The sequence below is a fragment of the Tenrec ecaudatus genome, chromosome 10, assembly GCF_050624435.1.
Source record: "Tenrec ecaudatus isolate mTenEca1 chromosome 10, mTenEca1.hap1, whole genome shotgun sequence".
Lineage (NCBI taxonomy): Eukaryota > Metazoa > Chordata > Mammalia > Afrosoricida > Tenrecidae > Tenrec > Tenrec ecaudatus.
In genome coordinates, this window is record NC_134539.1 from 90,106,702 (window position 1) to 90,131,808 (window position 25,107).

The window sequence follows — 25,107 nt, forward strand, 5'->3', positions numbered from 1 at the left end:
GAGTTATGCAACACTTACCCTTCAAAGGTAAGATGTTGAGGTAGTTAGCTTATTGTGCCCACCTGGACGATAAACACATGTGGGGTTAATTGAAGGGTGGAGGGATAAATGGCTCAGTGAGCCTCACCTTTCTAGTTCTAGGGCCTCTTGCTTTCTGATGGTCAGGCCAGGGTGCAGCTGCCTTAGCCAGTTCCCTGCTTCAGCTTGCAAGGCTCACTTCCTGTAATACATCCCTGAGGAGAAGCTGCATGGACCTACCCTGATGCAGCCATGGGTGCTGGAGAAGCCATATGGCAGCGCTGAGATGCTTACACGTTCACTGACTCAGCTTTCCTTCTTTAGTCGGCATCATAGTGTATGTTTTGTGAGATGGAGGAGGACTTTGTGGATTGGTGTTGGACACATGGGTTAATGTTGGAGTTGTGGGCTTCGGCAGCACTGGGTTGGGATGTTCTCTTGATGTGCACTTAACCTTTATATCAAACTCTCTCTTATACATGAGTTCCTGTGGATTTGTTTCTCTAAAGTATTCAAACTAATGCAAATGTGAATGTGTAACTTCAGTTTTCAAATTCACTGCTTGTACTGCTACAGAAACTGAACCCTCAGACTAATATCCTATCTTCCATGAATTCTCCCAGGTACTCTGCAGCCCAATCCTCTGTTATATAAAGCTCCCATCTCTCTTTTTCTGTATGGTTCTCCACTTGGTACTCTGTGGTCCAGCCTTCTATTATCTAAATTTTCCCATTTTTGAACCTTGGTCATCAGCATTCATTCCATCCTAAGAGTCTTCTGTAATAATGGCTCCAGGAGCTTCCCAGTTTGGATTGGGTTGAAGAGCATGCATAGTCCTTCAACTAACACCGAGACCAAGAACACCTTGGAGGCTTTGTTGCATAAATACATCATCCCCTCAAATTTTGTCGGAAGGATTAAATTCTGTAAGGCATTCAAAATCCATGGAAGAGTGCTTAATTAATGTGAGTTCTTCAAGCTCCCTGCTATCTTATTCTTATTTATTCCTGGAGACAACTTTGAATCTAATTCAATATGAAATACATCCCTTAAGAAATTATTCGGAAGGATTCTGGGAAAGATTGCTTTGTGTGTTCACATCTATAATTTATTGAATTTTAGTTGCCTCTTTCAGCTGCAACGAGCTTGCATATGTGCCTTGAGAAATGGACTAGGTTCAAGGTAAAATGTTTACAGCTCTCTTCTCTTGTTCAATTCGTTTTTGAATTAAAATTTCAAGTGATGCATTTTGGGGAACTATTCTTAGATATGAATTATAAACAATGGCACCTCAAGATGCAAGAATACGTGGATTGGTCGCAGTCTGATTTGCTGAGCAGGTTCTGAAGGAAAATTCAGGAGCAATTATTAAAGAGAATGCTCTCACTGCTTTGGAAGTGTGTTGAACTATATAGTTTCTTGAGAATTTTCAAGTGGACTAGTGAGGATTTTAAAAACAGTGTTTTCTCTCTTCCGTGAGAATGCATTGTTACCATATAACAACTAGAAAGATAAAAAAGAAGGGATATATGTGAGCGTGTACATACATTGTGTGTGTGTTAGGATAATAAATTCAATCACATTAAAACAAAGCAATTTAGTTTATTTATTCCTTCACAACTGCTCTGATTTTCATCATGAGTATCCTTTCAGCTCTACTACACTCGATGGGAGGGATGAAGGGAGTAGATAACTGTATTTAATTGGCAATTTCTGTTCTCTCCAAGTTTCAAGCAGCCTCTGTATAACAATTAGCGTTTCCATAGGTGGCTCCAGTGAATTGTTAATCTCCTTCTTTCTTTTCCATGATCACTCCTACGAGGCACAGCATGCGTTTGTGTGTGTGTGTGCGCGTACATGCGCTAAGATGATATGACTTTGTAATGAGATGTGAATTCCTTCAACTTACACAGTGCTCTTGGGATAATTTTGCATAATTTCCAGGGAGTAACCCAATAGAAATGATTCTGCCACTGGGACTTTAGTGATGTAATAGGTTCCCTTTGATTTTTTGATGCGATGGCCAGATCTATTGTAATCAAACAATAGCACCAAACAAAACCCCCTCCCTGCCACGGAGTCCATTCTGACCCAGAGCAACCTCATATGATGGAGTAGAACAGCCTCCGTGGATTTCTGAGATGGTAACTCTCTCTTCATTTTTTTAAATTTATGGAGAACATTTATCAAGTCTTCTTCAAGACAAAGAAAAAGGCCCATCATATGGACGGAGGCCATGACCACAGGGTTATAATGGCATTCAAGGCTTTACAAAAATTCAGCCACTTAAATAAGTCATAGAAGCACAAGGAAAACTGTTAGAAAAATCCTGATGGGGAGCAGATAAATAAAATTGTACTACTGAAGCAGGAAACTGAAAAGCCCAAATCACTGCCATGGAGTCAATGCTGACTCGTAACAAAACTCTGTGGGTTTCTAAGAGTATGACTATTTGCAGGAGTAGAAAGCCCAGACTGTAATTTTTTTTTACTTAAAAAAATCCTCCGTTTCCTCCCCCTCCCCACTAGACTGTAATTTTTTATGGGAGTAGAAAACCTCATCTTTTTCTGTGGAGCAGCTGGTGGTTTCAAACTGTGGACCTTGTAGTTAGCAGCCCAGCAAGTAACCAAGGGTCATCATTATTTGCCTCTAGTTTCTCATTCTCTCACTTTCTGGGATCTCTGCTTTGAATTCAGGCTTTTTTCTAGTCTGAATTTAGCTCCTATTTGCTCTCTCACTGGGATTCCAGAATACAACGGGGGCCTGTAGGATACCGGTAGCATGGGCCTACTCTCATTCTCCTGCCAGACCTTGGGCTTGTATTTGCCTTGATTGAATGATGGTCTTCTTCTGGGAGACATGGGGCTTCTCATTAATAACATATTATAAAAACAAGGCTGCTATTGATGGAACACTTTTTGGTCTCATAATTATCTGATTGTATGAAATGACTGCCTCCAGTCTCCTAGTCCCCTCTATTAATCTGTTTTGGATGGCAGTAGAGACAATGAAAAAAATCTAGCTTCCCCCCATCTTTCACTCCCCCAGTCTAACTAAATATTTGCTGCCAAAATATTTTTTAATTCAGTGCAGCTGCGTGTGAATTTCTCTAGACAGCGTCATTGTACCCATGTTTGTCTCAAATATTTATAATATTTTACCAATACTTTCTCTTTTATAAATGATATCTAATGAACTTATTTGAAATGTCCATTACAGTTTACTTATTTCTATTCCTTACATTGTAAAGAATATCCCCAATTGTTGTTGCTGCTATATAACTTCAAATTGGATCTGACTCATAGTGACACTATGTACAATAAAATGACACACCATCTTACCTCACTCCTGCACAAGAATAAACTCTAGGTGGATCACAGACCTTGATGTCAAACACAAATTATTAGGGCCATTAAAGAGGGAATTAGGACAAACCTGAGACCCTTGGAATAGGGAATAGATAGGCCATCAGAAATAGGGAAAGGTAAAAATACAGAGGAGTCACAAACTGACAAGTGGGATACACTGAAGATAAATCACCTGTGCGCATCAAAATAACTCACAAATAGAGTAATAAAAGAATCCACAGATTGTGAAAACATCTTTAGCAATGGCACATCAAAGGCCTTATTATGAAAATCTACATTCATTTGCAAGCTTACAATAAGAAAAACAACTAACTGCCCACTAAGGAGGTGGGCAAAGGACCTGAACAGAAGTTTCACAGGGGCAGAAATCTGAATGGCCAATAAACATATGAGAAAATGTTCCCAATCATGAGCCATAAGAGAAATTCAAATTTAAACAACAATGAGGTACCACCTAACACCCTGAAAGATAGCCCAATTAAAAAAAAATCAGAAATCAACAAGTGTTGGAGGGGCTGTAGGGAGACAGGAACTCTCGTCCACTGCTGGTGGACCTGTGGTATGTGCAGCCATTATGGAAATTGATTTGGCCATATCTAAAACAGATGGAAATTGAGCTAACATACAACCCAGCAATCCCCTTACTGGGCATATACCCAGAAGAGGCAAGAAACAAACCACGGGCAGACATCTGTGCTCCAATGTTCATTTCGGCACGGTTCATAATCGCAAAGAGTTGGAAACAACCCAAATTCCCATCAACAGACAAGTGGATTAAAAACCGTGGTACTTACATACAATGGAGTACTACACATCCCTGAAAAGCAGTGATGAATTCATGAAGCACATTGCCACATGGGAAGAACTGGAGGAAATCATGCTGAACAAAGTAAGCCAAGCACAAAAGGAAAAGTACAACATGAGTCCACCGAGATACGTTTAAAACAACAACAACCCCCAAAACAACAACACCAACAACAAAAAACGGGGCATAGGGGAAAGCTACTATATACATACATCCCTGGGGTGAGGTCCAGCAACTATGGTAGGGGCCAAATGTAATCCAGGGATACATAAGGTACTTAACTAAATAAGAGGGGGGAAAGAAAGAGAGGAAAAAAAGGCATGGGTTGGGGTGGGAGCAGGGGACTAACCCACCCAAAAAGAGGGTATTGTTTATATCTCCCCAGGCGAGGTAGGGAGAGACCAAATTTCAACCTGATGTGCCAAGACATGAATACAACATACTGGCATGTACCAGGAAACCAACAGAGAGGTCTGCAGGGCCGGCCCCAAACCTGACTATGTGGACACACACACACACACACACACACACACACACACTCAGAAGAATGCACTTCAGATGACAACATTGGGACTACAGCTTGGGGAGAGGGACACATCAGATTAGAGCACATGGGAGAAATGCAAAGGGATGGAGAGGGAGGAGAGGACATCCTGGCCCACAAGCCCCGAGGATGATATTCCTGCTCGGAGCAGACAACGCACAGAGAGGACCATAGGGCCGCCCCACCGTGAGACACACGTCCCTTGCTAAATGTTAGCGCTGTGGGGGACAACACTGGAGACACAGTGCGGGCATAGTGCCAATCTGACCCCATCACATGGGGCGAAACACTAGGGCGTGCAACAGAGCAGCAGGGGGAGCACAGTGAGGAAACCTCCGGGGAAGACCAAAAATAGACTTTATAGGTTGGTATCAGACATATGGGCTAATATCAGACTTATAAACTTGATGTGGACTGGGCTGAGACGTTTCCTCAATATTCAACTGCTCTTGAATATAAAGCTCTTTCTTATACACATATGAGTGTCTCTATGAATTTGTTTCTCTAGTCTACCTGCACGAACACAACTTCTACTAAAAAAGATTTGTTTGTTTTCTGGCAGTCCGTGCTACTTTCCATGATCTTTACAAACACAAATCAAATGCATCGATTCGTCTTCCATCTTCTCTGTTCAATGCCCAACTTTCCCATGCATATGAGATGATTGAACATTCCATGATTTAAATCAGTTGTACCTTGGTCCTTAAAACGTCATATTGCTTTTCAACACTTTAAAGAGCTCTTGTGCACCAAATTTATATAATGCAATATATCATCGGATCTCTTGACTGCTGATTTCAAAAGCATTGATTGTGGATCCAAACAAGACAAAATCCTTGACAACTTCTATCCTTTCTTCATTTATCATGATGTTACCTACTGGTCCAGTTGCTAGGGTTTTTGCATTGAGTGATACCAGCAAGGTCAACAATTAAAAATCACCAGTGTGTTCTATGGGAGAAAGACACATTTATTTGTTCCCATAAAATATTACAGTCTCGGAGAGCCACAGGGGCAGTTCTACCCTGTACAATAGGATGGCTATGAATTTGAACTGCTATACATCAAGAAATATTCAAGTTATCATGCATTTAGGGATTGGTTACATATACATCCACATAATAATGCCCTCTCACCACTGCTATCGAGTCAATTTTTACTCATCACAAGTCTTTAGAGGGTTTCTGAGGCTTTGTAAATTTTGATAGGAATAGACAGCCTTTTCTCTTGTGACGTGGTGGATTTGAACCATCAGCTTTGTGGTTATGGTGCATGTTGTGAGAAATTAATAACCACTATAATTCTGTTTATGTCCACATTGGGAGTCTTTATTCTAGCTGGCGGCCATTGCGAGGACTCAAGTGTGTCTTAAAAATTCCCTGAGGCCCTGAGCGATATTCAGGCAGGGTTTATAAGGACAAAACCCGGAGCAAACGAGGGGGGTTGAGAATATTATCTTCCTTCGGGCAAGCAGTTTACAGAAGCTATGATAAGTATTATCCTTTGCCTAACTTTGTGAGGCAGGGCGGAATGGGCTCTGGGACAAAGGGCACATCCCAAGAACAGCACGATATTGACATTTGGACCATTATTCCCTGCAAGCACAGCTCAAGGCCACGCCGGGAGTCGTGGAGAAAGAGGTCACATGTTTTAAGGATGAGAGAGGCCTAGACAGTATTTTATTTTGTTAATTATTATTAACATAAGCTTTATGAAGCTCAAGACATTTTTGTAAGTGATGATACCGGTGATTTAGTTCATCCTTAAAGAACGAAGGTCCTGGGAATTTAACCATGTCAATGCAATCTTTTTAAAAAAATTTTTATCAAATACTTTTATTGGAGGCTCTTACATCTCTTATCACAATCCATACATTCATCCATTGTGTCAAACACATTTGTACATATGTTGCCATCATCATTTTCAAAGCATTTTCTTTCTACTTGGGTCCTTGATATCGCTCCTCATTTCCCCCCTGCCTCCTTTCCTTTCTCCCTGCCTCCTGCCCTCCCTCCCTAATGAACCCTTGATGAATTATAGTTTATTACTTTCATATCTTACATCATCCTCTGTCACCCTTCACCCACTTTTCTGTTGTTTGTTCCCTGGGAGGGGGTTATCGAGCCTTGTGATCAATTCCTCCTTTCACTCTGGACCTTCCCCTGAGCCTCCTGGTATCTCTATTCTCATTGCTGGCCCTGAGGGGTTTGTCTATCCTGGATTCACTGTGTTGTGAGCTCTTATCTGTAGCAGCGTGCATGTTCAGGTCTAGCCTGGACAGTATTTTAAAAATTCTAAAATGGGGTCACAGGACCCAAGCTTGGGAGAGGTGCTTGCAGTTAGTAGCCCAACTCCTTAGCTCAGGGTGCCAACAGGATCCCTTACATCTATAGAGTAGAGACATTACATTAATATCACTGTTGTAGAAAAGCCAACATACAAAAATACATTCTTAAAAGCTATAATGTATTTGGAATATAAAGGTATATATATCAGAACGATGTTTACAGGTATTTTATCGACTTGTAGGTCATGAATAATTGTAGATAACATTGAGAAGCATGGGGATTCCAGAACTCTTCAGTGAACTCCTGAGGACCCTTGTAATGATGTAAAATTATAGAAAAGCTCTTAAGCCAAGAGGTAATCATTAAATACAACAAGGGGATATTGAATGGTTTTAAATCAGGAAAAGAGTGCGTTAGAATTGTATCCTTTCTTCATATTTATTCAATCTGTATGTGGAGTAAATAATCAGAAAAGCTGGATGAAATGGAAAAAAAATTGGCCTCAGAATTCGAGGAAGGCTTAATAACCTGTGAAATGCAGATGTGACAGCCTTGCTTTATGAAAGTAGGGAGGACGTGAAGTACTTGCTGATGAAGATCAAGGATTTCATTATGGATCACAATTCAATGTAAAGAAAACGGACATTCTCACAATTAGATCAATAGGTAACATCATGATAAATGGATACAAGATTGATTTTTGTCAAGGGTTTCATCTTGTTTGGAGCTACAGTCAGTGCTCATGGAAGCAGCAGTCAAGAGATCAAATGACACACTGCTTTGGGTGAATCTGCTGCTCAAGAACTTTTTAAAATGTTAAAGAGCAAGGACGTCACTTTAAGGACTAAGATGGCCTTGGCCCAAGCGAAGGTATTTTCAATCACCTCATATGCATGTGAAAATTGAACCATGAATGAGGAAGGCCACAGAAGGAATTAGGATACGGGTAGTTGAATTATGATATTGGTGAGGAATATTGAAAGCACAAGGGACCATTAGAAAAACCAGCAAATCTATCTTGATCGGAATCCAGTCAGAATGCTCCTTAGATGCAAAGATGTTAAGACTTTGTCTCCTGTACTGCTCAAGACCATCCCTTGGAAAAGGTAGGTAAAGTAGAGGGGCAGCAAATAAAGAGGATGACCCTCAATGAACTGGATTAGTATAGTGCCCAACCAATCGCCTCAAACATAACAATGTGAGGGCGGCGCAAACAATGTTTCTTCCCGTTGTGCATAACATGGTTATAAGCCAGAACTGGCTCAATGACAACAGCAGCAACATATATGAAGGGTCTTCAAAAAGTTCATTAAAAATGTCATTGAAAGAGAATAGCAATTCTTGATGAACTTTCGAAGTCCTTTTGATGTATGAGTGATTCCAGGGTAGAATTCTTGGTATGGATGGAGAGGTTGGGCAGAACTTTTCTTGAGAAATGCATATCTCTCTGCCTCCTTCAGGAAACTGACCTCAGCTATCAGAGCTGGGCACCCGCCTCAGCCATGCGAGAGAAGCTGTGTGGGGGGCAAAAAATGTTTCAGAGGCAGGTAATTACGTTGTGTTTTCATCCCAAGCAGAAACAAAAGCCCCCGATTTTTTTTATCTGAAGGTGGGCTGTGTCTATGTTGACATAACTTGCATAAATTTCATTAAGTGACAACATGAAAATTGAGTGAATTAACTGTAACGATAAATGAGAAAAGTGACTGAACTTAAGTCAGAAATAAAAGACTATTTTGACCATAATATTTTCTTCCATTTAAAATAAAATAAAATATGAATATCACATGATGGCACTAAAACAAACATATTAGTCTTATTCTGCATTTATTATCAGTAATGGACCTAAAAAGTCTGACTATTATAGTATCTTCACCTCTTGTAACTAATACTTTCCTGCTCTTCTGGCATAAAATACAAATGTAAATGAAACACTGATTGAAACTCCATTATGAAACCTCTAGCAGGGGCTTCTTCTCATATATATCATTGCTCTGAAATCAGATTAGTTGATAATTCTAAGAAATATTATAGAATAGAAAAGGTTAATTAGGAGAATGCTAATTGCTCCTTAATTGGTGCCTTTGAAATTCAAATTTTCACATATAAGGAACATTTATATAAGGAATATATTTGTTACAATGACACACTTATTTAATTATTTGAATTTTGAGATAAATTTTTGAGTTCTTCTTGCTATTAAAAAATGCATTCCACTAGGCTTAAAGTGAGCCACCCGAGAGGCAGAAAGGGCCACCTCGGTACAAACAGTGGGAAGGCAAAACTGACCAATCCCTTCATGATGGTTTTATATCCATGAAAATTGGTCCACCATATAACCTTTAATACGAATGAGAAAGGGAGAGCTGTAAAACTGGAGAGAGCGAAAGATGGCAAGAGGTAGTGTCAGAGAAGCCATGGCAGCAGAGGTGGCAGAAGCAGAAGACAAGGTGGTGGTCTCCCTGGCCTGTGGAGTGACAGGCAAAAGGCTTGCTAAGGAGTGAGGGTTCCTGGCCACTTATTGATAGAGCTAGGACTGCTAACTCATGGAACCATAGAGGACCTCTGGGGCCAAGGCTTACTGGAGGACTTAGGAGCTCTATAACCCTTGCCTAAGGAGGCAAAGGTTGAGCTAGGCCTAGAGGCCTGAAGGACAGAGAAGCATGGGCGCCGAGGGCCATGGCCAGGAAGGGCATTCCTGAAGCTATCCTCATTGAAGAATTGTATCCTGAGTTTTAACCTGTTCCAAACCAAACCAAACCCACTGCCATCAAGTTGATGTCAACTCAACGATCCTACAGAACAAGGCAGAATTGCCCCCTGTGAGTTTTGAGACTGTAACTTTATGGGAGTAGAAAGTCTTTCTCCCTCGGAGTGACTGGTGGTTTTGAACTGCTGACCTTTCAGTTAGCAACCCAATGTGTAACCACTATGATTCCAGGTGTGAGTATTACTTCTGAGTTCTGTGTAACCATTGCAATGAAATATCTATCAAACCCAGAAGAGAAACGGCGACTGTCTTGGAGAGATGGATGGTGTGAGATTTGGAGAAAGATCTACCTGGCCTGTACTCAATAGGAATCCACCTTGGGTTAATGTTGATGGCAACTCCTTCTCTCTCATGTGACATTAGAGGTCAGATACCTCAACCATGTCATTTTTATAAAAACAAAGGACTAATTCCTCTGAACTTCAGTTTCCTCATCTGTACACTGAAGACAATACAATGAGGATGAAATGGGATATCATAAACAAAGGCATTTAGAGTGATGGAGAAAACAAACTAGCTAGTGCCTGGGTGGCACAAACAGCTAAGGTGCTGGCTGCAGACAGGAAAGTGTATGTCCCCCCCGGGGGACCTCTGAAGGAAGACCTGGAAAGTCAGCCACAGACAAGCCAGTCCTAAGGTGGACAGCTCTCCTCTGAACTATACGGAATCGCCATGAGAATGCATAGATTGGATGGCAATGGTAGATATAGACATGGCCATGGACATAGACCAAGACATAGATAGAGACATACAGACAAACGTGAACACAAAGGTGTTCAGGGGTAGTTAAGCACGCAGTTACTCTCCAAAAGGCATTGTGAATTTCTCCAGTACAGTGGCACCTGGAACACAAGCTGATTGACTCCTGAAAAGTCACAGGCTTAGAAATCCTGAAAAGCAGTTTTACTCTGCACACATGAGATGATCATAAATAGGAACACCCTTGGTGGGAATATATATACATATGGTAAACATTGGGCTGCAAGGTCAGCAGTTTGAAACAACCAAGTGCTCCAAATGAGAAGGACTTAGCTTTCTACTCCGATGAAGATTTTAAATTTTTGCAGTGATAGACAGACTCCTCTTTCTCCCGAGGTGCGTTTGAACTTTGGACCCTGACGTTAGCAGCTCAGTGCACAATGCCCTATACCAGATTCCTTCATATGTGTGTGTGTGCTTTCAATAAAATACTATTTCTAAGTGCCTTATTCCTAGTAAGTGTTCAGTGAACAGCGACTTTTATTTATGGTGATGACTGGAACAGGGCTACTGTCAGGATAAGGGAATTTAATGAAAGCCATAATCCCCAATAAAAGAAGAGTAGAAAACAAAAGACCATCAATATTATTTGTATATTAGAAAATACAAATTGTAAAGCAAGGTAAAAACTTAACAAAAATGACATGGATTTCCAGAACTTTGGTCAATTCCCCATATTGATTTTTATCATTTTCTCTTACTCTTCATTTCTTTCTTAGAGCAAAGTACAGTGAATGTTTGGAATAATAATACTTCCAGTATTTCAGAACAAATGCGTGTGGGTTGGTGGGAAGAGATGATAGAATGGACTTTTAAGACTTAAGGTAAAAGTAAAACCTCAGGGTAGATTGGAAAGGGGGAACCGATTACAAGGATCTACATATAGCCTCCTCCCTGGGGGACGGACACAGAAAAGTGGGTAAAGGGAGATGTCGGACAGGGCAAGATATGACAAAATAATAATTTATAAATTATCAAGGGTTTGTGAGGGAGTGGGGAGTGGGGATGGAGGGGAAAAATGAGGAGCTAATGCCAGGGGCTTAGGTGGAGCGCAAACGTTTTGAGAATGATGAGGGCAGTGAATGTACAAATGTGCTCGACACAATGGATGTATGTATGGATTGTGATAAAAGATGTATGAGCTCCTAATAAAATGATATAAACGAGAGTAAAACCTCAGAGAGAAAACGAAGTTTGGGAACAAGTTATGTCTCAGAGATTCCCTAGTGATTAGCCTGGCTTTATAGCACTGGCCTCCTGGGGTATCTCCAACAGCAGGATGTGAGGTAAAAACTGGAACTCATTCTTGGAAACCTTATATCTCTAGAGAGTTCCCCCTCCTCCCACATTCCTCAGGGAACTGATTGGAATCTCCAATGTTTCTTGTTTATGAAAGCAGAATGCCATATCTTTAATGTTCAGTGGATCAGCTGGTGGGTTTACAGCTCTGACCTTTATGTTACTAGCTGAACACTTAACCAACGAGCCACTAGGGAAATTTCCCAGTCAAGAAACTTCTGGAAGACCTGCCGCATGGTGCTTTAAATGCTTCCCTTCCAACGAATAGAGTTGTAATCACCGTGCATTTGTATAAGTGTGTAACAGCTTCCTCTTTGTCATTTTCATGACATGTGGATCACATTTCTAAGTTCTAATAATTGCCTTAATGTCCAGAGATTTATCTGTGCCTCTAAGGGAAAGACCTTCAGTGTATTAAATGGATTATGATAATCATTTTGGTTTTATTAGTAATTGATTCACATGAAAAAGAGTAGCCAAACAAATTAGAAATTATAAGGTGGTTTACTTGTAACTTAGGAGAGAAAAACTCTATACTGTTGCCTATTTATTCGTAAAAGGAATATCTCTAAAATGGAAAAATAATGTAATTGACACTAGCCCACTCTAATATATTTTAAGTTGAATAATTAAGAACTGTTTTGTTAGCTTGTTTTGCTTTTCTCTTTAGATATAGATGTGTTTTTGTTTAAAGTATCTAATCCAATTGTAGGTGTATACATATAAGAATCACTTGAATTGTGATGCTGGCCAACAATATTGAATATATTATGTTGTCCAGAAGAACAAACAAATCAATCTCAAAAGGAATGCAAACAGAATTTTCTTTATAAGCAAAGATGGTAAGATTTCAACTTGCTTACTTTAGACATGACATCAAGATATCTCCATCATGTTTGGCAAAGTAATGAGTCAACTAAAACAAGTAAACAAGCGAGGCAATAAACACCAACAATTAGTCACACACTAATGATTATGAGGATAATGCAGGATGGAGTACCATTTCATTTTATTATATACAAAGTTTATATTAATTGGAGCTGACTCAATGGCAACTAAAAACAATCATAGTGATGTAGATGACATATATATGTAGATGAGCTGTTGATTAATTGTCCATCGATCTCTACATCCAGTGTATTACTTTCTTTATCTCTCTGATGCTCTTAACTTAATCAATATGAATAAATCTGTTACTTATAAGTGGAAAGAGAGGAAAGATTCTCATGGAATGTTTTTTTAATATCATTTTATTAGGGGCTCATACAACTCTTATCACAATCCATACATACATCAATTGTGTAAAACACATGTGTACATTCATTGCCATCATCATTCTCAAAACATTTGCTCTCTACCTAAGCCCCTGACATCAGCTCCTCATTTACCCCCTCCCTTCCCACTCTCCCCTCCTTCATGATCCCTTGATAATTTATAAATTATTTTGCATATCTTACATTGTCTGAAGTCTCCCTTCACCTACTTTTCTGTTGTCTATTCCCCAGGGAGGAGGTTATGTGTAGATCCTTGTAATTGGTTCCCCCTTTCCACCCCACCCTCCCTCTCTCCTTCAGGTATAGCCACTCTCACCACTGGTCCTGAAGTGATCATCTGTCCTGGATTCCCTGTGTTTCCAGTTCCTATCTCTATCAGTGTATGTCCTCTGGTCTAGCCAGATTTGTAAGGTAGAATTGGGATCATGATAGTGGGGGAGCAGGAAGGATTCAAGAATTAGAGGAAAGTTGTATGTTTCATCGTTGCTACACTGCACCCTGACTGGCTAGTCTGCTCCCTGTGACCCTTCAGTAAGGGGGTGTTCAGTTGCCTCCAGATGGGCTTTGGGTCTCCGCTACGCATTCCCCTTTATTGACAATGATATGATTTTTTGTTCTGATGATACCTGATCCCTTATCCCTTCAGCTGGTGTGCTTCTTCCACGTGGGCTTTGTTTCTTCTAGCTAGATGGCTGCTTGTTTACCTTCGAGCCTTCAAGACCCCAGACGCTATATCTTTTGATAGACAGGCACATCAGCTTTCTTCACCACATTTTCTTATGAAATATTTTTTTAAAAACTCACTGCCATCGAATCAATGCTGACTCACAGCGACTCCTGTGTGTTTCCAAGACTGTTCCTGTTTACAGAGGTAGAAAGCTCAGTCTTTCTCCCACAGAGCAGCTCGTAGTTAAGGACCTATTTTTACCCTATCACATGCTTGTTGTATAACCTTGAATAAGTTATTGAATCTCTCTAGTAACTGATTCATGGATAAAATTTTTTTTTAAAGGATCACAGAAAATAATATTTGTAAAACACTTTGCCAGTACCTGGCAAATGGCAAGCATTCATAACTGTTCAGTCTTATGATTATTAATGTTAAAATAATTTTGTAACACACAACATGGTTGTTTTTGCCACGATAAAAGTCTACACAGTATGCAAGGAGACAGAAAATAGAAGTCAATTCTAAAACAGAAGTCAATTCTACTTTGGGAGAGACATTTTTGAAAGGTTAGCAGAATATATGACCCTTGATTCTAAAAGAATAGGCGACAGAGTCACAACTTGTTTTCAGTGTCACACCGGGATGGCTTGCAAGTTGCTATGATGCCGGTTATGCCACCGGTACTTCAAGTACTAGAAGTTTCACTCCTGTTGGACAAGTTTCAGGGGAGCTTCTAGACTAAGAAAGACTGAGAAGAAGAAACAGGTGATCTACTTCTAAAAACTGCCCAGTGAAAATCTTATGAACAACAGTGACATTTTGTCTAAAATAGTGCTGGGAGATGAACCTCTTAGGTCGGAAGTCTTTGACGAGTGAACAAGGGATGAGCTACCTCCTCAAATTAGATTCAATCTTAAGGAAGGGATGAAGTACAGCTTCTAGGAGAGTGGCTCTCAACCATCCCAATGCCACGACCCTTTAATACAGTTCCTCATGTGGTGGTGACCCCCAACCATAACATTATTTTCATTGCTACTTCATCACTGTAATTCTGTTACTGTTATAAATCGGGTGACTCCTGTGAAAGGGTCATTTGACAACCCCCAAAGGGGTTGCGACCCACAAGTTGAGAACCATTGTTCTAGGACCTTCATTTGTTGATAGGGAATGTCTCAAAATGAGGGGAAAATGTGTTTAAAATATTCATAATAATAGGAATGGGAAATGTACAAAGTATACATCTAGGAAAATTGAAAGTCATTTAAAATTAAATGGAACACATAAAGATTGTTATTCCAGGCATTAATGGGAGGAAATGAACTGATGTTGGCCATTTGGCATCATTTTGATCTACCATGTTGAGAATAAGAGAGATGGTGTGTTTGGCTTGATTTTCTTTAGAAGTCAAATTGGGACACATATGTGTATATAAGCAAATACATTTATATCAAGAAATTATTTTATATCATGAGAATGGCACAGAGAGCCTCAGAGAGAATTAACCCAGTCTTTGTGGTTGAGACACTGTGCAAAAGTTTCCCCTAATTCATGTGATCGCTAGGCTAATGATCCGAGGGACAGGACGGAATGAGGTGGGCAGTGAGGCAAGGTGAGTTTGGACAGTGCTGCAAGATAAGGTGAGGCTAGGACAGGTGGTGCACTGAGGCCAGGATAGCAGATGTAGAACCCACATTCGTAAGGAAAGAGAAATAATACCACTCACAGAGATCATTTATACAGAGCAAGTATGCCACACCCATAAGGAAGCACCATGAGGCTGCAGCTCTGGGCCAGGCTGCATAAGGACCTCAGAGGAGATGCCTCAATGCCAAACTGCAATAACAAATTCTGTTGCCATCAACCTAAATATCACAAATGCCATTGCATTTCTTGCTTAAAAAAATCAAGATTTTCCCAAAGTGCAATGCTGTCAATGATTGGGTAATACCTATATGCCTACATGGAAGCCCAGCAAACACAATTACTTCTCAAATTTACATACACACCACTAATGCCAAAGATGAGGAATTTGAAGGTTTTTACCATCTTCTAAAGTTGCAATTTAGAAAACATGAAACTGGTTATTGAACACAACATCTGGGGACAAATAAGAAGGATTGATAGTTGATAAATATAGTGTTGGCTATTAAAACAATGTTAGTATTGTGTGATAGAATTTTGCAAGACCAGTGGCTTATTTATTGCAAATACCTTTTGCAACAATATAAATGGTGACCATATGCATAGAACTCACTGGATGGAATACAGAGGAATCAAATTAACCAAATGTGTGGAAAGAGATAGTAGAGAAGCTCAATATCATTAATCAAAACAAGGCCAGGGGCCAATTATGGAACACACCATCAGTTGCTCATATACTAGTTCAAGTTGAAATTGAAGAAAAGTGAAACAAATCCATGAAAGACAAAGTATGTTCCTCAGGTATCCTACCTGAATTTAGAGACCATCTCAATAGATTTGGTGCTTTGAGCACTAATGACCAAAGATGAGATGAGATAGGGAACGACATCAAACACATCATACATATAAACGTTGTAAAAGGTTAATAAAAAGTTCTGAGAAAAAGAAAAGATCAAAATGGATGTCAGAAGAGATTTTGAAACATTCTATATAACATGGAATCGCTAAAGCCAGTGGAAGAAATGATGATGGGAAAGAGCTGAAATAAAGACTCAAAGGACAGCTCGAGATGATAAAATAAAATATTGTGATGAGATATGCAAAGAACTGGGGTTAGAAAGCCAAAAGAGAATATTTGGTGTTTCCCAAGCTGAAAGAACTTAAGAAAAAATTCAAGCCTGAGTTACATATTAAGGGATTTTATGGGAAAACTATTGAGAGATACTGAAGCATCAAGAGAATTTAAGAAATATGATTGTCACTGTACCAAAAAAATTGGTTGATCACAATGCATCAGCGGATCTTAAGCTGAAAGAACTGCAGAAAAATCCAAGCTTCTAGTTGAAATATTGAAAGACTCTGGGCAAAATACGGAACAGTACAGGAAGCTGAAAAAGAAGAGGGAAGCGACACACAGACACGGTATTAAAAAGAATCTGTTGACATTCAATCATTTGAAAAGACAGCGTATGATCAAGAACTGACGGTACTGAAGGAAGAAGTTCAAACTGCACTGAAGGCATTAGTCAAAAACACGGCTCTGGGCAGTGATGGAACACCAGTTGAGATGTTTCAACAAACTAATTAATCACCCAAAGCACGCACTCATCTATGCCAAGAAATTTGGAGGACAATTATTTGGTCAACCCATATTTGTAGCCAATCCAAAGAAAGATGATACAATAGAATGTGGAAATGATTGATCAATTGCATTAACATCACTCACCTCTCACTGCCATCTAGTTGATCCTGACTCACAGCTACCCTGTAAGGCAGGTTAGACCTGCCCCTGTGGGTTTCCAAGACTGTAATTATTGGAGTATAAAGCCTCCTCTTTCCCCTAGGGAGTGGCTGGTGGTTTCAAATTACTGACCTTGAGGTTAGCAGCCAAACACGCAACCACTACACAATTAGGACTCCTTCATTATTATCCCATGCAAATACACTTCTGTTGAATATCTTTCAAGACTGGTTGTAGCAGTACACCTTCAGGGAGTTGCCAGAAATTCGAGCCAGATTCAGTAGAGGACAGGGAACAAGGAATTTTATGGGAAAGTTATTGAGAGACACAGAAAACACCAAGGGACATTGCTGGTGTCAAATGGATCTTGGCTGAAAGAGGTGAACGCCAGAAAGATATTTATTTGTATTTCAATGGCTATGCGAAGGCATTTGACTGTGTGGATAATAACAAACCCTGGATAGCCTTGGGAAGAATAGGAATTGCAGAACATTGCATTGCACTTTTGTGGAACTTGTGCATGGATCAAGAGGAAACCTTTCCAACAGAATGAGGGAATCCTGCATGGTTTAAAATCAGGAAAGGTGTGTCTGAGTTATACCCTCTCACTCTACTTATTTGATCTTTATGCTGAGCAAATTATCCGAGAAACTGAACTATTTCAGGAAAAATGCTGCATTGGAATTGAAGGATGTTTTATTAACAACCTGTGATATACATATGGCATAACCTTACTTGCTGAAAGTGAGAATGATTTCAAGCATTTGTTGATAAAGATCAAAGACTATATCCTTCAGTATGGATTGAAGAAAACTAAATCCTCACAACTGGGCCCAAAGTAACATCATGACAAACAGAGAAAAGATGGAAGTTCTATGGATTTCATCTTGTTTGAGTCATCAGTCAAGGGACCCAATGATACATTATATTTAAACTGTTGAAAAGCAAGGGTATAATTTTTAGGAGTAAGGCGTGCCAGATCCAAGTCGTGGTATTTTCAGTCACTGCATATGCATGTGAAAGAGGGACATTGAATAAGGAAGGTCCAATAGGCATTGATGCATTTCAATTAGGGTACTGGGGAAGAATTTTGAAGGTACCACACACTGTTGAAGAACAAATATGTCTTGGAAGAATAGCCAAAGAAGCCATAGGAATGAGCAAGGCAGGAGTTCATCTCATGTACTCTTGAACATGTTTTCGGGAGACCAATCCCTGGAAACGGGGGGTATGGGTGGTAAAGCTGAATGGCAGTGAATAAGAGGAAGACCCTCGACAAGGTGGGCTGACGCAGTGGCTGCCACACGGGCTCAAACATCACAGATGTGAGCAGGGTGCAGGACCCGGCGGTGTTTTGTTTGGCTGTACGTGGAGTCACTATGAGTGGAACTAGCTGAATGGCACTTAGCAGCAACAATGACAAAGGTTGCGTGTCTACTTGTTTGGGCAATGATTATCAGTGGTTTGACAGTCATGATGCAATCATTCCCCATGATAAGATGTAGTTCAAGGTAATTATCTCCAAGATGACATTTTCCATGAGCAGGTAACTAATTGAAAGGATGTTTCTTTGGTGGCATGACATACTTTCAACATATGCAGACCCTCTGGCAAAACTTTCTTGCTTTCTATTAGGTCTGATTTCTGCATTTGCCTCATCCTCTGATCTCAAGTTCTTGATTGCGAGCCAGTAGACTGCTATATTGTTACATATCTTGGGAGTCGTCATCAGCTTGCTGACCTTGAATCTATTTGTCTCTACAATCAACAGCCTGGCAATATTGGGTTCATCAGTCCTTAAGGCTATGTGAATCAGCAATAGCCTTCAGCCTGTGATCTGACCCATTGACTTATAACATACTAGCCTCTGCAACTCTATGTGCCATTTTCTTGGGATGAATCTGTTTACATACATATATAGGATCCCTGCTTTTACTTCTCTAGAGAACTAAGACATGTCACCAGTTCCAGGAGGCAGCATATGATCAAGAACTAATAGCACTAAAGAAAGAAATTCATCCTGTACTGAAGGCATTGACCAAAACCAATGCTCTAGGGTTGGACAGAATACTGGAAATAGATGCAACACTGGAAGCACTCCCTCATCTATCCTAGAAATTTGGAAGAAAAGTATCTGGCCAACTGATGAGAAGATATCCTTATTTGTGTTCAAAGAAAACAACAAAAAATAAAATACCAAAGAAAGTATTGATATCACATGTAACTAAAGATAATTGCAGACGATAATTTAAAAACATGATTGCAGTAGTATATTAACAGACAACTGACACTTAAACCAAATTCAGCATTATTTGGTGAAATTTTCCTGGTCTTTTTGTTACCAATGCAATTTTCAAGATGTCTTTAAAATGGATCCACAATAAATACTCAAAGAAGTAGCAATCAAGAAACCACATGATGAACTATGTTGGTAAATCTGTAAATACCTTCTAAATCATTAATAAACAAATATATACTTTGAGGACAGAAGTGTGTCTGATCCAAGCTGTGATATTTTCAACAGTTTTTCATATGCATGTGAAAACTGGATAATAAGTAAGGAAGACTGAAAAATTGATGCATTTGAATTTTTGTAATGGATAAAATTAAATATATCGTTGAGTGCTATAATAACGAATAAATCTTTCTTGGAAGAAGTGAAGCTAGATTGTTCCTTAGAAGTGAGGATAGTGAGGCATTGTGTCACATCCTTTGGGAATGTTATTATGAGTGCCCAGTCCCTGGAGAAGGGCATCATGCTTGGTAAGTTTGGGGGCATCAAAAAAGATTTCGAGCGTCACAGAGGTGTGTTGACACAATGAAACAATGGGGTCAAAGAGATTGTGAGGATGGAGCAGGGCTGGCAATGTTTCTTTTTGTTGTACCTAAGTCACCCTGAGTTGGAACTTACCCAACAGCACATTAAAAACCAGGACAGTTTCTGACTGAGAGATGTATAAGTAGGAGAAATAGGTGCTACAGAAAGAGCAGAAGGGACAAGATGAAGAATAAAAGGATATCAGTACACATGGAAACCCTCAAGAGTTTCATATGTATAAAAATGTAGGTCATGATGTAAGGTCAGACTATGTACAAGGGTCACCTCATGAAGGGTCTTGCATTTCATGCCAATCAGCTAAATTTTATCATTTGAACCAGGGGTTGTAAAACATTCCTTGTAAAGGACTGATAGTACATAATTCCCTCCCCCCCCTTGGGCATATGATTTTATTTGGAACTATTCAACTCTGGTTCTGTAGCATGAAAACAGGCAGAGAATCATGCAAATGATGGGGGAAACTGTGCTCTAATAAAGGATTATTTGTGAAAAACAAGCGGAGGTTTGGATTTGACTTTCAGGACATGCTATTGAGCACCATGGTACAACAACCATGTACACACATATATTGTACACCATATATAATATATTTTAATCAAGTACATAATATTATACTTAAGTTTTAGAAAAATTGCCAGGAGAATTTATCAGACAATGGCAGGAATGGAAAAAAAAAAAGGATTGGTTAAGAGACTCTATCAAAATCTAAGCAACATAGAAAGGCCAGGACCTAAGGCATTGACAATGGATACTATTGAATCTCCCTGACATTTGTTTTAACTTCCATCTGCTGATGAAACTCTCCTTCTCCCTTCCCTTTAATAAGATACTTTTATGTAGAATTAATTTACTATAATGTTATTGGGGCCTCATCATGAAAGGTAGCACTAAGTCCAACTGGAATTGTTTTTCCAGCTACTCTTAAAGCTTTGCTCTTTGGATTTTGACACAAACTATGACGTGGTATGGTGTGGTATTTGGATGATTTTAGGCTAAATTGAATGTATATGAAAATTGTAGGGATTGAGTCCAATCTGTCAATCAGCTCAAAGCTTGACAATGCTTCCTTGGGGATGCGGCCTTCTTATAAGGAGAAATAGGGAACTTCCCTCTCCTTGACACTCCACCTGTTTACTGGGACTACCTGCTTCCAGAAGTGGCCCAACCCTGATCTGTCAGCGTCCCCCATGTTTCCACTGACCTTGGCGCCATAAACTCTGCAGCTACTGGCTTGTGATCTTGCTGCTTCTGGGCCGTCTGTCTGCAGCTATGTGAGTCTGAAGAAGGGCCCAGCTTGTATCACAGTTATAAACTTGAGTTGGACTTGGATGAGGTGCCTTCTTGATATAAGCTGACTTCTTGATATTAAGCTCTTTTTTATACATATATGAGTATCTCCAGTTTATTTCTTTGATAACCCAGCCTAACATACTCGGGTATCTTATTATATACAAACTTTTAATTAACTACAACATGTTCATCTCTCTCTCCTTCTCATCTTTGAGATACTGAAAATAAATTCCGTCTGAGTTTTTTTGACCAGAGAGAAATAAATTAAGTATGTCAGTAACCTAAATGTATTAAATCATTCTATTTCATAATATCAAGTCAATTGATTTTGAATAGAGCTCATAAATTAGGAAAGAAATGTGAAAGTATGTCATATATCATTGAAGCATTACCTGAAGAATGAGTTAGAAGTGTACGGAGACCTGAGAGGATATCGCTGTTCATTAAAGCTCTTATTGTCTATTTCAATTTTCCCACATGTGCACGTTTGCATTTTCCATTTTCAGTTTTTCTGTAGTCATGTCCTTAACTGTAAGAAATACTTCTATAATTCTCATTCTCAACACCAGACTTTATCCACTCCTTCTTAGGAAAGATAAAGAGTTGCCATATCTCTAATACTTTTTGCCTGTCGATTCCCTAATTATTGGCGATTCCCTAATTATTAGGGGATTTTGCACTTAGTTGTTGTTCCTTTTGTTCCTATTTATCCTTCTCCTCCTTTTTCCTCCCCCCCACTCAATGAACAATGTAACAGAAAGACACACCAGAAAATAATAAGATAATAAGATACCATGTGGGATGATTTAAAGCAATCTGAGGATGCTGAGATTTGTCATGCTTTCCAGAACTTCTCTTCAATATTAAAGCATTTCCTTCCCCATGTCTGGGAATAGTGACTACTCATGAATTTCCATGTATTTGTTTTTTTGTAATTTCAGGTAGAATTGCCCTTCATCTTGGACTTACATTTCCAATCCTTAACTGACTTAAATTTCCACTCTTTCTCTGGGGCAACCCAGAATCATTGACTGTTAAGGATGAGGGTTAGAAATCTACCTGCCTGTTCTCAATTTGAGCCAACACTCAAGGTTCACCAGAGGCCTCCGGCGCAGCTGTATCTCAGTTTACCTACCCCTCTACTTGCTCCCGCTTTGGTCAGTCCTTTACATGCGTGCATCCTGAAATCATCCCCAAGAAACATGTAAGCCTCCATCTGAGTCTGTTTCTTGGAGAATCTGACATATTACAAGCAACCACGTATATTTTATATTTCATGTGTAAAGTTCCTAGGTCAAAAATAGAGATATAAATATATGCCTAGGAATTAGGAAAGTGCGTGTGGTAGAAATGAGTACAGAAAATAACAAAAAATATTTCTAGACAGGAAGGGTTAAGGAAGATTTAAAGTGCTTAAAGTAGAAACCATTTGGCTTCTGCTGTGTTAATCCACAAACAAAGCTCAGGATTTTTGAAATTTAAGAGCAACGAAAATAACTGTAGAGAGGAATTATGGTATAATATGGTCATTTTAGAACATCATTCATCACCCAGCTTGTGTCAATTCCCAGTGAAATTATACAAAATGTCAGCACTGGAAGCCATGCCAACAATTTTATGGGGAAAAAATTAAGGAGAGGTCTAATGAATCAACATTAGGTTTATTAAAGAAAAGATCAATTGAAAACTAGTTAGCAAACATTTTTGAGCACCTACTATGTGTATGCATGTATGTAGGGTTGGGGTAGACAGACCATAAACAAATTAAGCTGCAAATATGAAATATGTCCCATGATGACAAGTGGTAAGGAGAAAGGTGAAACATGGGCAGTGACAAGAGCAGCCCTGGAGAGGAACATGGGCCATCGAGCAGACATTTGGAGATAAAAGTGAATTATGTGACTGCTTTCGGCAGCTTCAGTGAGAGTACTGTCGCACTAAGTAAAATTGGAGACTCCCATGGCTGCTTCTTAAGTCCGAGCCTAAGAGAGGAAGGGAGCTGTGCTCCAATTGCTTACCTGCTTTCATCCTAACATCAGAAAACCACTAATTTGAAACAATAATTAAATATCTGCTTCTGACTCTACACAATGTATTAGAATTCTAAGAGAAAGTAAAAATCTAAACGGATTTGCTATTCTTTCCCAAGGCTTGAAAGTCGTGGAGAAGCCTAATCTTTAAAATAAATCACTTTTGAATTTCTGAAAGATCAAACAGATGACTGGTATATCATAGATGGAGTTAGAGTTCTCTTATGTAGATACAGGATGAGGCTTACAATTGCCACAACACCCATTAAAGCAGCCGCAGCAAGATTGGTTTTAGAAGCAGCGTCTTCGTTGGTCTTGGGCTCTTTCAAGTCCTCAAGGTCTTCAAGAAGTGAAGGGCTGTCTGATAACAAGAGGATGGGTCCGGGGAGACTTAATGTTTTCTCTTCGGTGGTGCTTGTGGCTCGCCTCTTCCTAGGTGATCCAGGGCAAGTCACAGAACGCAGAGGGGACTCGGGAGAGAGTGTGTTGCAGATTCAGGCAGTGCAGTGGAAGTAGATCAGGCTCGAGAATGCTTGGGTGCCCGAGACAAAGGCAAACGTCTTCATACCCAACCTCTGATAGTGATGAGGAATAGTAACGGAGGACTGAACATGGTGGAAAGTGCTTTGGCAGGTCTCCAAGTTATATTCACAGCCATCCACGATATATTCCACGGGGGGAGATAGGCTGGGTCCATGTGGTAGTTGCCCAACAGTCATCTAAGACCAACTTGATGTTGGGTCAGTCCTGGTTAGGGCTGTTACTTCCATGTAAATTGGTTGGCGGAGGTATTTCACCAAAGGACATTCGCAGTCCTCAGAAGGATGCTGGTAAGAGCTATCTGGGTAAGTTTGCAGGATCAAAGCAAGTGGACCTGGCTTCACTGAAGCCACTGGAGGAAGATGACTTTCGACATTGCTATTGATGAACATGTCATCGCTGCTTTAATAGCACTTCACTGTCATTGTGAATTCACTGTCCCTGGAAATTTTGCTGGGAAGATCCTCCCAGAAAGCATGTATTACACTTTCATAGATGACCTTGTTGTCCTTAAACTCATATCTGGTTCCACATCTGTTAAATGGTATTTGAAACTGGGCTACACCTTTACATTGAGCCTTGAAGATAGGCTAACAGGATGAGTCTCCCACCCTGAGGGTATCCAAGTCCAGAGCTGGTTTAGTTTGGTGGCTGTAGACCTTGAACTCCATAAATCCATCTTTGGTACAGCTTATCTGTAACTACAAAAACTGGTGAGTCACAGACACACTCAGGATGAATTACCATGGACACAGTCATCTCATAAATGTGGAAAGTCAGCTTGAGTGATAAGAAGAACTGAGAAGAAAGGCATTTTGCAGAAATTTTTGTTTTGAGTAAGTTTTTGCTGACTTTGCAGACTATCATAGATGCCCCCTCCCCACGTTCATTGATCTAAAAAAAACCAAAAACCTCCCTGACATCAAGTCAATTCTTATAGTTCAAATTAGAACTACCCTGGTGAGTTTCCAAGACTGTAACTCTGTAGGGAATAGAAAGCCTCATATTTTTCCCATGAAGTGGCTGGTGGTCTTGAACTGCTGACCTTGAGGTTAGCAGCACACCATGTAATCACTATGCCAAGGTGAGAAAACAAATGGAAGAAAAACACTTAGAAAAGAAAATATTTCAGTTGTAAAAGGTGAGCTTAATTTGAGAATGCAAGGTCCTTTTGAAGCAGGTGCTACAAATAAAAGAAAAAAAATGTGGAAAAGTCTAATTTAAATGGGCT

The 25,107-nt window shown here is 39.8% G+C and overlaps 1 pseudogene; it reads right to left on the reverse strand.

Moving 5' to 3' along the window:
• Positions 1–23,515: 23,515 nt before the first annotated feature.
• LOC142458605 (zona pellucida sperm-binding protein 2 pseudogene) lies at positions 23,516–24,743 on the reverse strand (annotated as a pseudogene).
• Between the last annotated feature and the right edge of the window lie 364 nt (positions 24,744–25,107).